Source organism: Tupaia chinensis, unplaced genomic scaffold, assembly GCF_000334495.1.
Source record: "Tupaia chinensis unplaced genomic scaffold, TupChi_1.0 Scaffold000598_1, whole genome shotgun sequence".
Classification (NCBI taxonomy): Eukaryota; Metazoa; Chordata; class Mammalia; order Scandentia; family Tupaiidae; genus Tupaia; species Tupaia belangeri.
In genome coordinates this window covers 295,581-308,795 of record NW_006160115.1, presented here as the reverse complement: position 1 = coordinate 308,795, position 13,215 = coordinate 295,581, and the positions used below count along the sequence as shown (strand labels likewise).

The following is a 13,215-nucleotide window of genomic DNA, read 5'->3' as shown; positions in this document are numbered from 1 at the left end:
TCAACGCCCGGGGGGATGGCGATGCCACATTCCCTCTTCCTCCACTTTTCTCTCAGATTTTTGGGCACATACACACACTCAGCATGTTTGTCAAGCTGCTGGGTCTAGGACTTGAACCATACATTCAGCCATGTGGGAACCAGCTGACTTAACCACTATGCTACCAGCTGGCCCTCATAAGATATATATATATATGTTTTTGTTTGTTTGGAGAAGTTTTTGCTATAGGGCATGTGCACTCACTAGAAAGAGGGAGACAGAGAGACAGAAAACAAGAAATCACCCCCCAGGGGTGATGGCCATGCCGTAATCCCTTCTCCTCCACTCTCCTGTCGGGATCTTGGGCACATGTGCCTGGAGTGAGTTTAAGCCACCAGGTCCAGGACTTGAACCACGGTCGACTACATGGGAGTCCAGCGACATAGCCATTATACCAACTGCTGGTCCCTCTCATAAGATATTTTAAAATGTTCAATATTATGTTTAATGGTGGCAATTTCTGCTCTCTTTTAAAGATAAGGTATTTTCTAAAATTAAGTTTTTAGGAATCTGTCAACATTTTAGCAAATATAGCAAGTCAGGCTTTTATTTTTAGTACATAATGTCTATAGAATAATTGGGTATTTTAACTATTAGGCTTTTTACACAATGGTTTTGGATTCATTTAAAGTATCTTATTTTTTTTTAAAAAAGAAAAGAAAAAAGTATGAAATAGCAACCCTGAGTGTTTTTAGATGTTTCAAATCAGATCATATACAGAAATAACAAAAAAAGAAGTTACAACATAACAACGCTGAGTATTTTGGGGTATGCTTCAAATCAAATCATATATAGAAACAAGACAGTATTTATAACTTGCCACAATAAATGCATGGTCAAATCTACTTAAAGAAAATTTTTCTTCAATCTACCTTAGCAACTATTGATACATGATTAGCTAAATTTGGTTTCATTTGTCCATTCATCCCCTCCATTAGTTTATTTTGAATAATAGATATCCTCTCATCTCATATGTAAATATTTCATTATCAATTATCTTCACCATCCTAAAGACAAGTTTTGAGCCAGCCAGTGGCATCATGGTAAGACAGCCAGATCCCTCAGGGCCAACTAAGCTGTTCAAGTCCTAGATCTGGCAGCCAGAAAAACACATCGAGCTTATGTGTGTGTAAGCCTAAAATTCTAATAGAATGGAGAAATGGAAAAGGGATTGTAGTGCAACCATCCCCCATGGAGGGGGGTGCTTTCTCACTCTTTCTCCACCAAGTACACATGCCCTCTGTCATAAAAAAGGGAATCAGCAGGTGGTATAATGGTTATGTCACTGGACGCCCAGTGACATAGTCTACCATGATTCAAGTTCCAGACTCTGCAACCTAAAACTCATGCCAGGTGCATGTGAGTGTGTGCCCAAGATCCTGAGAGGAGAATAAGGGAGAAGGGATTGTGGCATGGCCATCCCCCCGGATGGTGATTTCTCACTTTCTGTGCCTCTGTCTCTCTCTGTCTCTCCAGCAAGCACACATGCCCTGTAACAAAAAATCTCTCTTAAAAAAACTATTTTTAAACCCAGTTATATCAAGATAAAATGTTTAATGGTGGCAAGTTCTCCTCCTTTTTAAAGACAAGATCTTTTCTAAAATTAAGTTATTAGGAATCTTTCAACATTTTTCACAGAACAATATAAAAAAAAAGACTGAAAAAAGACAATCATTTTCTAAGATCGTCGGATTCAGTGTTCATACCTTTTTTTTAACTTTCTTTTTTTTTGTTTATGTTCATTTTGTTTGTTTGAATTGGAATCCAAATAAGATCCAAATATTATTATCAATTATATCTCTTAAATACCTTCAATATATAGGTTTCCAGTTTAGTTCTCTTTTTTTTCATTTTTTAATTTTAAGAAAGGCAGTTTTAGTTTTAAATAAAAATCAAAAAATGTTAGGAGCACTGGCTTAAGACTTAAAGCCAGGAAACAGGTTAGAATTCTGTTCAAATAGTAGGTACATGGACCTGTCCACAACTCAAGAGAAAGCAAAAATCCTTAACTCTGGAAAACAAAGCATAGAACAAGATCAGTAATGTTTTAATCAAAAGTCATAAAATTCTATTTCACCAGTTTGGACTAATGTACTTTTTTTTTTTCATAAAGCTTTGTTTTAATGGGTCTCAAAATTCTGTGACAGGTTTTTGGTCAAGTTGTTTCTATTAAAAAGTACTGATTTGGGAACCAGCAGTTAGTGTAATGGCTATGTCGCTGGACTCCCACGTAGTCGACCGCGGTTCGCATCTCGGACCTGGTGGCTTAAAACTCACGCCGGGCGCATATGCGTGCGTGCCCAAGATCCTGAGAGGAGAATGGAGGAGAAGGGATTGCGGCGTGACCATCCCCCCTGGGGGGTGATTTCTCGCTTTCTGTCTCTCTGTCTCTGTCTGGCTGGCGAGCGCACACGCCCTATAGCGAAAACCTCTCCAAAAAAAGAAAAAAAAGTACTGATTTTAAAAACTAGTAACTTAAAACTGCCACACACAAAAAAGCAAAATGGTCCACAAAACATTTTCCTTTCTTTCTGAAGGTTTTATAATGCATTGTTATCATTAACCAGTCTTTTACTATTAAACTTAAATGACCAATTGAGACAAACAGTTCTGAGACTTCTTCCACCACTGATTAAGACTGGGGTGGCAGGAATTAGGGATATTCATCTAGCCTTCTGAGCTTTCTGGGCAGACTTGGTGACCTTGCCACGTTCTGCAGCCTTCTTGTCCACAGTTTGGATGACACCCACAGCAACTGCCTGTCTCATATCATGAACAGCAAAACAACCCAGAGGAGGATAGTCATAGAATCTCTCAACACTCATGGACTTGCCAGGAACCATATCAACAATGGCAGCATCTCCAGATTTCAAAATTTTAGGGCCATCTTCCATCTTTTTACCAGAACGGCGATCAATCTTTTCCTTCAGCTCAGCAAACTTGCAAGCAATGTGACCTGTGTGACAATCTAGTACAGGGGCATAGACAGCACTGATTTGGCCTGGATGGTTCAAGATAATCACCTGAGCAGTGAAGCCAGCTGCTAACATTGGTGGGTCATTTTTTGTTGTCACCAGTAGCATTGCCACATCAAACATCTTTGACAGACACGTTCTTGAAATTGAAACCCACATTGTCCCCAGGAAGAGCTTCACTCAGAGCTTCATGGTACATTTCAACAGAATTGACTTTGGTTGTCACACTAACTGGTGCAAAGGTGACCACCATACCAGGTTTGAGCACACCAATCCCCACTCAGCCAACAGGGACAGTGCCAATACAACCAATTTTGTACACATCCTGGAGAAGCAGATGCAAGGGTTTGTCAGTTGAACAAGTTGGTGGCAGGATGCAATCCAGAGCTTCAAGCAGTGTAGTTCCACTGGCATTGCCATCTTTATGGGTGACTTTCCATCCCTTGAACCATGGCATATTAGAACTTGGTTCCAACGTGTTGTTACCATTCCAATCAGAAATTGGCACAAATGCCAATTGTAGCCAATTTTCTTAATGTAGATGCTGACTTCTTTAACAATTTCCTCGTGTCTCTTCTGACTGTAGGGTGGCTCAGTAGAATCCATTTTGTTAACACTAGCAATTAGTTGTTTCATACCCAGTGTGTAAGCGAGAAGGGCATGCTCATGGGTCTGCCCATTCTTGGAGATACCAGCTTCAAATTCACCAACACCAGGAGCAACAATCAGGACAACACAGTCAGCCTGAGATGTGCCTGAAATCATGTTTTTAATAAAGTCTTTGTGTCCTGGGGCATCGATGATAGACACATAATACTTGCTGGTCTCAAATTTCCACAGGGAGATATCAATGGTGATACCACGCTCACATTCAGCTTTCAGTTTATCTAAACCCTGGACATATTTGAAGAACCCCTTTCTCATCTCAGCAGCCTCCTTCTCAAATTTTTCAATGGTTCTTTTATCGATTCCATCACATTTGTAGATCAGACGGCCAGTAGTGGTGGACTTGCCAGAATCTATATGTCCAATGACAATGATGTTGATGTGAGTCTTCTCCTTTCTCATTTGAATTCTTATATCTGTGAGTATGACTGTTGTATTCCTGATGTAGCACTCCCTTCAGAACTTCTTGTAGAACTGCTCTGGTGTCAGTAAATTCTTTCAGATTTTGTTTATCTGAGAATGTTCTTGTCTTCCCTTCCCATATGAAGGATAACCATGCAGGATATAGTATTCTTGGTTGAAATTGTTTTTCCCTCAACACTTTGAGTATATTTTCCTATTCTTTCCTTGCTCACATTGTTTCCAATGACAGGTCCGCTATTAGCCTGATGGTATATCCTTTGTATGTAACTTGATGTTTCTCTTTTGTCAATCTTAGTATTCTGTCTTTGTCTGTGGTTTTGGTCAATCTGGCTATAATATATCTTGGAGAAGATCTTGGGTTGATTGTATTTGGGATCCTTTGTATTTCTTGGGTCTCAAACTTTGAATGCCTCTCTAGGTTTGGAAAGTTTTCTTCCAAGATTTAATGGAAAAGATTATCAATGCCTTATTAGTTCTTCACCTTCTAGGAAACTGATTATCCAGATAGATGTTTGGACGTTTAATGGTATCTTATATTTCTTGTATATTATTCTCATTTTTTTGTGCTGTTTTCTCGGTGGTGGATTTTACTAGTCCAGTGATTCTGTCTTCTACATCTGAGATTCAATTTTCTGTATGATATAGGCTGCTTTTAATACTTTCAAGGGAGGTTTTGACTTCCTGTATTATAGCCTTCATCTCTAATAGTTCCATTTTATTCTTTTTTATGGTATATATTTCTTCTTTCAGTTCTCGCAAGAGCTTCCTCACCTCCTGGAATTTGTTAGCTCTTTTCTGCCTCTTCTGGAGTTCATTGTCTCTCTTCTCTTTGTCACTATGAATATTCTAAATTCTTTATCAGACAGTTCCATGAGTTCCATTGTACTGTCTGGATGAAGTGGAATTATTCTTTTCACTTGCGGAAGAGGTATTTTCTTGGTTTCTCATATTTCTTGTGCCTCTGCAGTGATTTCTAGTCATCTGATGGGTTATTCATTTCTTCCTAATTTCTAGAAGTTCAATCTGAGCGATCAGAGGTGTGCAGGAAAAGGTGATCTGCACACTCTTTGCCATTCCATTTTTCTCCCTTTGTGCAGCAGATTCAGTGGGAATTGAGGAATATGTTTACCCTAATAGTATTCAGATGTTTGGCTATGGTTCACTTAGACCTGTCTAGACACTCAGTGCATGGAGGCTGAGCAGCAGAGTGATGAGGTAACAGAAAAAGGATAAGAAAACAGAGAGGGAAAAAGAGAAGGAAAAAAAAGAAGAAGAAAGAACCCAAAAATTATTCATTTATTTTATTTTTAAAAATAAAAAATGAAAATGGCATGGCACCCTTGCATGCCATGCAAAAGGAATAGTTCTCAGCTCCCATGGAGAGTCAGTCTTCTGAAGGCCTGCCCTTTTTGCCCCTCCACTTGAGGATGGGGTTTGGAGGCTGAATTCTCAGCAGAAAATCTTCATTTCTCTTCTTCCCTGAAAGCACTAGTTCTCAGCTCCCATGGAGGACTCAGTCTTCTTGTGAAGGCCTGCCCTTTTTGCCTCTCCAGGATGAAATCTCAGCAGAAAATCTTCATTTCTCTTCTTCCCTGAAAGCACTGGTTATCCTCCCATGGAGGACTCCCTAGCTCTTTTTTTGTTGAAGTTTTTTTTTTTTTTTTCTGTAATGCTTTCTACAACCATTCGGTCAAGGGTTATCCCATAGGGTATATACTCCCTTGTGTTTTTCAGGTTGTACATTCAGGTGAAGTCCTAGAGCAAAAAGTGAGTGGTTTGTAGTACAACTGATTGAAATGTAAGTTAAGAGGATGTGAAGAGGTGATTATGTTGTTTGATACTACACTCCTTAGACAATTCACATGTGCTCACATGCTTCTTGACACCATTTGCCACAGAGCTATCAAGGTAATGAAGGCCAGCTATAGTCTGTACAAAAGTTTTAACACAGATGAACAAGCTAGTCTCTGCTGCTACATGAAGCAGTAATTGATAAACTTTATCTCATTCCTTTACTCCCATAATAGAGTTCCCTTACTCTTGTCTAGCACATAAGTTGTCAAAGTTGTTTGCCCTACCCCTGTCATTGACAGGTCTGAGTCCTTAGTTCTTTACCTTTGTTGAGCCATGATGGCTATAGTTGCCTCTTTTCAGTAGAGCAAGGTTGTGGCGGTGGGAAACACAGATTCTACTCTGAGGATATGATGGTGAGAGGGACCAATTCTACTTCCACCCTCTTGATTCCTGGAACGAAGTATTATAGCTGTTAGCAGCATAGGACTATATGTGCATAGACTATTTTACATGTATCACATTCTGAAGGACAGTGCTCCAGACCTCTGCCAAATTTTCTTCCTGTGCTGGTACTGGTACTGCTGAGTCTTTAATAAGCAATTCTGTTAGGTCTGTTAAGTTACCTGATTCTAGATAAGGGATATATGGAAGAGTCATGTGATTGTCTTCCCGTTGTTATAACTCCTTTGCTATAAAACACCTTCATAAGTCTGAGGCAGTGTTGTATACAGTTTCATGCTAGTAAATCAGGCATTCTGTAAGCCTTCGGATAATGATATAGAAAGAGAACCTGAAGATAGAGAACGTAATTCGACATCCAGTAGAACTGTCGTCTCCAATAAGATATAAGGATAAAGCCCTGTCCACTCTAGAAGCAGGGGATCTATCTGATGTAACTAATTAGCCACCATGTGTCCAGGTTTCAGTAGCATTTCTCAGGTGCTGGTAGGCTGAGCATTTATCAGTGGCAGTGACAAGATTAGTCTTGGTAACCAAAAGCCCCTGCTGATGAAATACACTAAACCTTCATAGCTGCCGCCATGGCTGCTCTTTTTATGGGCCATAAGCACTGGGATCCAAGGTAAATTTGTGTTACCTAGTACTCCTAGACACCAGTATCTATTATTTCCTTTTAATTACCAGAGTGTATGTATGCTCATCAGGGGGAGAGGAAGAAAGCACCCCCTAATGAGGTGTGTTCATGTTACAATCTCTTCCATTTTCCATCTTGTCAGGATTTGGGGCATGCACATACATGTGCCTGGTATGTTTCTCAAGCCACCAGGGCTGGTGTTCAAAACATAGTTCAGCTCCCTTAAACACTAGGCTATAGGACAAACCCAGCACTAGTATCTTTGTACTCCCTGCTAAGCATTAACTTGAGAACCAAAGGTTCTTCTACTTTATGTCCACTCCTTTCAGCCCATCCAAATACCTCTTCTCCAGACTTTCTTGTATCTACCTTTTTTTATAAGATTTTTTTTTCTTAAGGTTTTTTGTTTGTTTGTTTTTGTTTTTTGTCATAGAGTGTATATGAGAGACAGTGAGAGGGAAAGTCAGAAATTACCCTTTATGGGGGGAATGGCCACACTGCAGTCCCTTCTCTTCTATTCTCCTCCTGGGATTTGGGGTACTTACACACATGTCTGGCGTGATTTTCAAGCCTCCAGGTCCAGGACTGGAGCCACAGTTGGCCATGTGGAAGTCCAGCAATTTAATGTCAGTATAATAAACTAGGTAACATGGCAGTCTGGGCCATCTGCTAATTTAATTTATTTATATCTTTTAGTCTTTTTCAGGCCTCAACCCAAATGGACAGTTTCTATCATATAATAAATTTCTGCTATACCGGCCTAACCTTGTGACTTAGTTGACCCTGTTCATCTTGGACAGCACTAATTACATAGTCATATCATGGCCTGTGATTACATTCTCAGTCTTTAGTAAGTCTACTAATTCACTAGGAACTTCTTTTCAAGCTACTTTACAAGGAGTCTTCTGCTGTGGAAGCAGAGCCTTGCTCCAGAGTTCTAGGGCTCTGCATCACAGTGCTCTCCCTGGTCTTCCCAGAAACATCATCCAGCATTCTTGACTACTGCAAATGTCTCAAACTTGATCAAATTTGCCAGGTCATGTGGCCTAAGCAGCAGATCAGCTTGCACCACAGCCTGGAACTGCTAAAGAGTCTTCTCTTGCTCCAGGTCTCACTATAAACTGTCAGAGCAAAATTCCCAAGCCTAGCAGATGCTTCCTGTAAAAGGAGAGGCCTTCCCAGTGCTGTGCCTTAGTGCTAGGGGATACAAGATGCAACACCTGTCCTTTTCTGTAGAGGGGAGATAGATCCCAGAAATCCTCAAGCCACTACATCTATTCAAATTTTTTCAGTGTGGCAGCCCCTACATTTTCATGGCATGCATTTGATTTATTAGAGTATTTATGATAGAATCCATGCCACTTCTGTTCACCAGGGCCTTTTGGTGTGATGCCATCAACATAGTGGACTACTGTAATGTTCTGTGAAATATTGAGGTTCTTGTAGACGCTTTGTGAGAGAAAAGTTCACAGCCTCAGGACCTGAGCGCTAATACAGACTGCTGTCCTTTCCACCTAAAAGCTAATTACTCTTGACCCTTCTTATTAATGAGGATTTAAAAGAACACTTAGGCCAGATCAATAGCCAAATGCTAGTTTTGTTAAGCTGCTCCAGTAAAGACTCTATATCTTAAACAAAACTGAAATTAGAAAACTACCACTTAAATTTATGGTGATCAGCTGTCACCACGATCCATGCCATTATTGTAGGAGGTACACCAATCAATTGAATGAGGCTAAAGTAGAGGCTACTATTCCTGCATTCTATGACTTTGATGGCTAATCTCTGCATTTTCTATTGGTGTGCAACTGCTGCTTTTCCAAGTCCTTGTCCAACATTTTCAGCTGAGTTATCTGGGTTCAGAGGTAGGACATGAAATTTCAGGAGTTCCCCACTTGGCCATTCCCACTATAACTCTGAGAACATCATAAAGATTCTATCAGCTTTTTAAACGCTTTTAAAGCAGTTAACAAAAGTTAGCCAATGCTATAATCCTTACAATTACCACTCAGCATCCTGTTACAGAAGTGATCTTACTTTTACTGAAGTTATTTGTCATCCTGTGTACTTGACATAAAAAGTCTCCACCAAATGTACCAATAGTCCATTTTATTTGCTGGTTGTGTTGTCACTGCAAAAAAAGAACTATTGCTTTGATAATATCAAACTTCTTAGCATATCAATTTTGTGTAGTCTTTCTAATAATATTTAGTTTATCTGAATTGATTATCTTTTCCCAAAGTAACTATTTTCGAAAGAATTATTTATGTAATTGTATTTATTATTTTTAATATTTTTAAATATGCTGTAGGGCACATGTGCTCACCAGAGAGAGAAAAAAAAAGTAAAAAAGCAAGCTGCCGGCTTTGGGGCTTGAACCATGCTCAGCCATGTGGGAATCCAGCAACTTGACCACCATGCCACCTGCCAGCCCCCCAAACCAGTTCTTAGTCAAGCTTGGAGACACTCAAAATTTTACTCCAAATGATTTTTTTTAAACTTCAAATCCACTTATAACTTCATACTAATTTCTTTCTTATTCACTTAGTTCAAATGTAACTGCCTTTTTGTTTTGTTTTTAATTCATTACAAGGTATTTTGGAATCCTGATTTTTCAAAAGTTCCATGTTTTCAGTCAGTGCTTCCTTTTTTGGTAAGATTTCAAATTCTATTTTTAGCTAACCTACTTTTAGTGAGATGCCTAATAGATAATTGTAATCTTGAACTCTAGAGTTTTTTAATGGAACATAGGATTCTTATATTTTTAAAAAGTCCTTAAAATATAATACTTATTGGGACCAGCAGTTGGCATAATTGGCTATGTTGCTGGACTCCCATGTAGTCAACTGTGGTTCGAGTCCCAGATCTGGTGACTTAAACTCACACTGGGCACATGTGTGTCCCATGGCCATGGGGATGATTTCTGGCTTTCTGTTTCTGTCTCTCTTTCTGGCGAGCCCACATGCCCTATAGCAAAAACCTCTCTCAAAAAAAAAAAAATGTATATATATATATATATAAATATATTATATATATATATATATATATAAAATCGTGTGAACTGTAGAATCTTTTTCATACACTCATGTGAGTTGAAAAAATAATATGTATGTATATATTCAACTTAGTCACATAACACAGGAAGATTGCTATCCAAGGGCAAAAATGGAAATTTTACTGTCATCCATACTTGTTAGGCTGTTCCAATAAAGATTCTACATCTTGTAGAACAGCTGAGATTAGAACTTAGTTGTTGTTTCGATATAATGGGTTCTTGTTTATGTAGTATTTATATAATTTCTTTACAAACATTACAAACAAAAAAACAGGTTGGTTGGATGTTGCAGTTCATAATATCCCCTGTAGAGGGCAGCAGAGAACGAAGATTTTGCTTTCTCTCCCAGATTTATGGCTTTCCTACCCGGATTTCCAGTTAATTGTTACTGTTCAAGATCCCAAGCAGTTTTTCACACTTAAAAAGGGTGAGAAGATGAGTAAGCTTAATAAATGGTGAAATATAACCCATCTCCATTATTTTAAAAAAATAAAAAACTCAAAGCAAAAAAAATAATAATGTGATCTTGTGTACACAACACACTGATAAATATAGAAAGGTACCAATGATCCTTTCTGCAAGAATTAGTACTGTCCAGAAACCTTAATAAATTATTTCTTACAGATTATTTGTCTTTATAGTTTGCACTTATTATTCTTTCCATTCACTTGCCAATTCCTGTCTTTATTCCACTGAGCTAGCACTATGAACTCCTCATTGAACTTGTAATCACTAAATTCATGGATCTTTTCTTACTTTCCTTAACTTCTGCTATAATTTCACCTTTTCTTTCACTGACTTCTTCCTCTATTCCTTTCCTTCTGTCTACTCCTTTGCAAAATAATCTTTTCATTTATATTCCTCCAAAGTTAGATCCTTGTCCAGATCTTCTCTTTTAGGCATTCAATCACTCCCAGAGCTTTAATTCGTTTCTCTGTTCATCTGATTCTCCAGTCTAACTCTACTACTGCTAGATCCTTTTCTAAGTCTTTGTCCAACATTTTAAGCTACTAGCTACATATTTTTTATTTACATGTTCTTTAACTGGCTTAGACTCAGTTTATCTGAGGACTTAAAATTTTCTTTCGGAACCAGCAGATGGTGTAATCATTACGTGGCTGGATTCCCATGTATAATAAGGTATATGTGGCTGGTATGTTCAAGGTGGTTGACAGATGACTGGAAGCAATGCACAAATCACAATCGCAATTTGAGTCCCAGACCCAGCGGCTTAAAACTCATGCCCAGCACATGTGCGAGCGTCCCCAAAGTCCCAAGAGAATAGAGGGGAAGGGAATGCTGCATGACCATCCCCCCTGGGGGGTGACTTCTCTCTTTCTGTGTCTCTGTCTCTGTCTCTCCAGCAAGCACATGCACCATATAAAAATCTCTCTTAAAAAATTTCTTTTCTTTCAAAATTTGTTTTTTATTTATTTATTTATTTAGGCTGCCTCTCCTCTGGTTTTAATATCTCAGAGGCATCTTCTTTGACTTTTTGCATGTATCTTTTCCCTTTCCCACTGCCCTTACCTTCTGCATAATTCTGGAAACCTGATTGTGATTTGTGCATTGCTTCCAGTCATCTGTCAACCACCTTGAACATACCAGCCACATATACCTTATTATAACATAGCTGTCGTTCTCTCTCACCTGCTCAATATCTGCTCTGTCTTTACCCACAGCTGTGGGTTCATTCCCTCATCCTCCTTAAGTATACTCTTACTCAAACCTGTGAAAAACAACTTGCATTCAAGGCTCCACTGAAATAACATCATACAACCTCTTCCCTAGCTTCTTTCCCACCCATGCCTGGGTTTTGAAAGACTATCAGAAATGGTTTCTCCTTCTAAACTCCTGGAGCACTTTGTAGCTACAAATCTTATTTTGGAATTTACAAGGCTGTTTGGATAAGCTTGCTATTCATACGACCTATCTCCACAATGGTCTGTTGGCATTTTAGGAGCATTTTTTTAATAACTCAAGTATATAGGATAGGTACCTTTTGCATAGTAGATATATCTTATCTTAATAAATCCTAAGAATAGAAATGGTTTTGCAAATTACTGACAGCATATCACTTATAGTAGTATACAAGTAAGATAAAATTCTACCATTCAAAATAGAATATAGTACTTTGTTTTAAAATAGAAAATCTGCTTTGTAGTAGGCCTATCAAACCAACAGAAGTAGTTTTCATAGAAGAAAGGATTTAGATTAGAAATTTAGAGATTGTCAGGTCCAGCAAGTAGCATGGAGGTTAAGGTACTGGATCTCTCATGGCCAGCTGAGTGGTTCAAATCTTGGAGGCTTAAAAAATCACTTCAGGCACATTTGTATGCCTGCCCAGAACTCGAAGAGGAAACTGGAGGAGAAGGGATTGTGATATGGCCATCTTCCTTGGGAAGGAATGATTTCTCACTTTTCCTCTTTCTGTCTCTGTCTCTTTTCTCTGGCAAATACACACACCTTATGGGAAAAAAAAAAAACTAAAAAAGAATAATTGAGACCCTGTCACTAGTGTGTAACTTCAGGCAAATCACTTCACCTCTGAGTCATTTTGTTACCTGTAAAATGCAAGAGTTTTTAAGTACATTTTTTTGGTCATGTTAGGACTATATAAAGATCAGTAATGAAGTACAGAGTGCTACACTTCAACAGAAATCACATTTTAGAGATATACATGTTATAAAACACCTGGCACACAGGTATCAAGGTTTTGAATTTTTTTTAATCTGCTCTTAAGTTTAAGCAATACTGAATTTAAAAATTTGAAGTCACCCAATTTTACTTTACCCATAATCTGGTGGAAGATTTACTTCAGGAATAGAGTTGACTAGAAGTGTGCCTAATGCAGTTGCATTGCTATTCTTATGATGAGAACCATTTTATATAAATGCTTATATAGTTTTATAATTGTGAATATGTTTTTAAGTTTTCTGGATAATTTGGCCTTTTTTTCGTATGTACAGTTATTTCACCCTGAAAAGCTGTTTTCCTACTTTAAGTTGTCCATACTAAATTTTTTCCTAAGGAAAAAAATAATAATAATCCCCATCTCTGACTAGAGTAGATAGCTTGGATAGCAAATTTTTTTCCTTTGGGAATGCTTTTCAATCCCAGAGAAATTTCTGCCTTCCATTAACCCACCTTCTTTCTTTCCTCTCTTCTTA

At 38.4% G+C, this 13,215-nt stretch overlaps 1 pseudogene; it reads right to left on the bottom strand.

Annotated features, from left to right (window-relative positions):
* Positions 1 to 2,702: 2,702 nt before the first annotated feature.
* On the bottom strand, positions 2,703 to 4,151 carry LOC102476399 (elongation factor 1-alpha 1 pseudogene; annotated as a pseudogene).
* Positions 4,152 to 13,215: the final 9,064 nt, after the last annotated feature.